The sequence below is a fragment of the Montipora capricornis genome, unplaced genomic scaffold, assembly GCF_036669925.1.
Source record: "Montipora capricornis isolate CH-2021 unplaced genomic scaffold, ASM3666992v2 scaffold_505, whole genome shotgun sequence".
NCBI lineage: Eukaryota > Metazoa > Cnidaria > Anthozoa > Scleractinia > Acroporidae > Montipora > Montipora capricornis.
In genome coordinates this window covers 35,194-40,000 of record NW_027180245.1, presented here as the reverse complement: position 1 = coordinate 40,000, position 4,807 = coordinate 35,194, and positions in this window count along the sequence as shown.

Genomic DNA, 4,807 nt, shown 5'->3' with positions numbered 1-4,807 from the left:
CAATGATCGTCAGCAAACATATAGTAGAGCGTGGAATAATGAACACCGGATTATTCCTCTTCACCTCCTGATAAAGTAAAGGGGTTTTGTTTGTACTCTTTGTGAGTAAGCTTAATTCTAATTCAGTTTGTACGCAAACCGAAGCAAGTAAATGAAGTGGTCAATCGTCATTCAGTATTCCAAAGAAATCTTACCTTAATATCCTGACATTCCTCGAGAATCTTAGTAAAAGTAAACTCTGATCGCTGTTGTGTAGAGTGTTTACACTGGCAAATTCAGTGGTATCAATAGGCCTTATTCGCGATAGCCGCCATGTTGGTTTTCAAATTGTCATGCAAATGAGCCATGAGTTATGCTGGGGGGCAAACACTGGAAAAAAGGCAAATAGCATTTTAGAATTTAGAATTAAGTACCTTTTATAATAATTTTATATCTTTTGATTGCCTTTGACATTTTGACTTTCTGCTTCGCTATCTGCTAATTTTTCACTAAAAAAACATTGAAGTAACTTGGGTAATCATTCTGTTTAATTTTACTACTTAGGTGATAAACATTCAATGAACGTGAAAAACATCATCTGTGTGCCTAAGATGTTCGTTATAACCTCTCGAACTTGTGTTGTTTGCATGATAATAGCAAATCCAACATGGTGGCCATCGTGAATAAGGTCTATTAGTATATAACCTAAGTAGTAAAATTAAACAGAATGAAATTTCAAGGGGCTTCTGTATAACAAGTGGTAGCTACTTAAATTTACAGGGTCATCTTTTTGGTAAACTTTCACCGCTTTCCAAATTTTATCTGTGACTAAGCATGGTGGCTTTCTGTATCTGGACAATTTGTGTTGACTGTTTGTGCATCCCACGGAAACGCTTTTACGCGTCTTGTTTTGAGGAAGTTTTGAAAAGTTCTGCCTATTTGCATATATAGCAGACAGGAAATTTCAAGGCGGCTTTCCCGAGGAATCTTGTCCCGAAAACAATAGAATGTGTTTGGACTTGCAACATGTGGACTCTTGCAGCATAGAACTGGTGAGACTGCAGTGGCCGCTCGGAGGTGTAATGCAAAATAAAGCTTTTAGTTGAGGCAATATTTAGAAGTGGCGGCCCAAGTCTCATCTGTCCTATGCTGCTTGTTGCATGGAGAAACAGGAACGTTTGTCTACATAATGTTGATAGCATCAGTAATGAACTTTAAAAATAGAAAGAAGCTATAGAGGCGCAGTGGTCCAGTGGTTAGGGGGTTGGGTTTGCCAGTGCATGCGGTTCTCCCGGATTCAACTCTATCACGCTTTGTAAACAGCCAACTGGTTGCCTCCTCCCACTTGGGGTTTTTAATCATGTTTCTGTTAAAGTTAAATCAATTCTTTCTTTTTATTATTATTATTATTATTATTATTATTATTATTATTATTATTATTATTATTATTATTATTATTAAAAAGTGGGGTGCCTACGAACTAGCTTGATAGCTAAATGCAGTTTCACTATAAACAGAGCATTTAATTTTTTTCACATTTACATATATTTTACTTCCGCAGCCGTCTTTTGAGATTTTGCGCAAGAGACCAAGGAAAAGAGCCTTCGGCGATACAACACTTGACTTGTTCATCCTGTGTTCCAATTGAGACTTATCGCTTACAGCGTCCACAGAAAGGCCGTAAGTTCTCATGTAAGGTAGGAAATAGTTCAATGACATCTCAGTTTAAAGGCTTTAGCCAAGCCTAACTGTATCCCAGCATTCTTTTAAGGTTGCTTTAGTCGAAATGACAGTATACATTTAAGAATGTTGTATAATGCACATAACGTAAGGTTTGGTAAAACATTTAAGAATAGAACTCAGCGATTTCAAAGTTGTTGAGCGACGTTTCGATGACTATCATGAAGCTAATTAAAATACTAAGTCGATGACTGAGATAGATATATATACATGAAAGAGGGGGGTAAAAATATTGAGGCTTAGGTTCTGATAAAATATAATAAATCTGTTGTCATGTAGAGAGTTTTGCACGAACGGACCTGATTGCGTGTTAAGTTTGAGTTGTGTTTTTCCTCAAGTACACAGCATCTCGTTGATCAAACAGCATTCCTTTAGAATTGTAAACTGGTCCTGTAAATGAAAACACGCAGCTTATTGTCTTCTTTCAAGTTTTTTTCCAATAGCAGAATATTTGTGTTTGGCGATACGTTGGAAGAGGCACCAGGAAGTGTAATCAACATAATCTGCATCACACAGGCGGATCACATGAGCACATTAATAGACACTAGGCAATGCTAAATATTGATGGCAGGGTTGGCCTCTACCACTTTGATTTAATCAATAATTTTATTTCTTGTAAACACATCATTGCGTTTTCTATAGATTCTCCTGTAATCTGTGTGATAACGATTATGCTATGTACACATCCCGGCATCTCTTTCCACGAATCATTCAACAAATACTCTGCTATTGAAAATTACAGGACTCGACTTCGACTCCAAAGAAATGCTGCAAAAGGATGTACTCTTTGACCTACGAGATGCTGTACATCAGGAAAATGCAACCCAAACTCAACACGCCAAACTCAAGTTACGTGACAGTAGATTTATGGTAGTCTTTACGCTTGGCTGTTAAGTAAGAGTTAATTAAGAGAAGCTAAGTTTTACTTTGCATCTCATTAAAGTCGGAAATTTCAGACGATGCAAGCAAGAAATAATTGACTTGAAAACAATCCTTACGACCGACTTGCGGTTTATTGGGCGGCGCCAGGAGGTCTAAACATGTCAATCACAGCTTACCGGCATAGTGCTTAAGTTCACTTGAAGTATTTGCATTATTTGTGTCTAATGCATTAGGTAAGAAAACAATGACTTGACTTGATATTTTTCTAAGCCATAATCTCGAGCACGACTATCAAGAAAATTGAATTTATCACATCGAGAGGGCACTTTTCCTCGCGTTTTCATGTTGTTAATTATAATTTATGTTAATTTGCCGCTCTACTCGGGGGCTTTTAAAAGCCAATAAAAGAAATCATTCAAACAAACATAACTACAAATATTGGCTTCTTTTACAAACGTAGCAGTCAGACCAAGACCTGAATTACGAAATTTAAACTATGGATTCCTAGTCCAGCGCGCTGATCTATCGGTACTCTGTACTCTTTTGGAACGAACTCTATGATGCAGTATATATGATGGAGCACTAGAATATCACAGGCGAAGCAATATGACTTGGAGCTAAAAAATGTGATTGCCTGTCTTTTACCTAGTTAATATATCTTCTAGTGCTTTTGCAAACGAAAAAGAAAATATGTGACCCCGCGTTTTTTAAAAACAATTGAACATGTTGGCCCAGGCTAAGAGCGCTAACGACTGACTTAGAAACCTTTTCCGCTGAGATCACACAGCTTAACAACTTGGCACAAATGCGCCAGGCCCATACATTCATACATACTGTACATACTTTACTATCTAAACAGATTTAAGCAGACCGGCAGGTCGCAAAGGCTAATCTAGGGACCCTTTTATATGAGGAGAGGAAGTCCGTTTAAACGGGTTAGCCTGCTTTACCGAGATCTGTAGTAGTGCTTCTTTTCCTTTGCCAGGCTGAAAAATTCTCATGTAACTCTCCAGCTCGGTTTCCCGTGCTGAAAGACGTTTGTTTGTGCATGCGAGTTCCTCGGAGAAAGAGAGACACATCCTATGAATGTAGTCAAAACCAAAATCTCCCGCAAGTTTCATCAACAACCTTAAAACCCTAAAAGGAAAGGCCTTTCGATGAGAAACAGAGACGATCCAGTGCTTGTTAAAATGCAAGACAAGAATGATTTATACGCTCTCGATTTCGACGGTGATAGAGCGATTTAGTACAAGGAAGTTAAGGATGGCGCCATGTTTACTTACAATCGCCATTTTCAATTTAGCGTTAAAATGGTCACATGGCGAATTCCGACCCTGATGGCCTGTTTTTTTCTTTTTTTTTTTTTTTCCATTTAAACGCAGTTAAAAAATCAGCCCGCTAAAACGGGCTGGTTCACCTCCATATAAACAGGCCCTGGGCCGGTATGCTTTTGATAAGAAGGTTACAACTCGTTGATTTATTTATTTTGTTTATGTATGTTATTTTAATATGTAAGCATAAAATAACACTAATTATCCTATAAATAGTACACATTAACCAATCGGAGCTATAAAGCATTCCCTAGGAATACAGAGCGGCATTTTATAAAACGTGCTGCCCAATCGGATGGCTCGAATTTTTAATTCAGCCAATTAAATTAAGAATATTTTGAATATTTAACTAACTGGGAAACGATCGGGAAACAGCCAGCGCGTTTGCACGTTTGTCGAGAAAATGGCTGCCGGTAAGCGTAATTTTTGGTGGAATGTGTAATATAATAAATGGAATACGCGTGCATAATACGCTTGAAATATATGTTATTTTGTATACAACTCCCTTAAAGGCACGTTGTATACAAATAACATTAATTTCTTGTGAAATATTCACTCGTATACCATAGAAACCGTAAAATAACCAGTAAGTATTTATTGTAATACATGTAATTACTAATACTAACACGCCAACATCCCCCATTAGATTTTTTCGGGGGAGGAATGTGATCCTTGCCCACTATCTGTGTAGACATAAATTAACCGAAGGGTCAGATTTATCTCTTTTTTTTCTTTTGATGCCCAAGTCGCTCGTGACCTTGGAATGGATCATGTTCCCAAGAAGATTCGTCTTATCGCGAACTCCCAAATAAGGTTGCAAACGTCAAGTCACAAAATGAGTGTGGGAGTTGTCGTCTTCATGTTTGCCGGAAAAT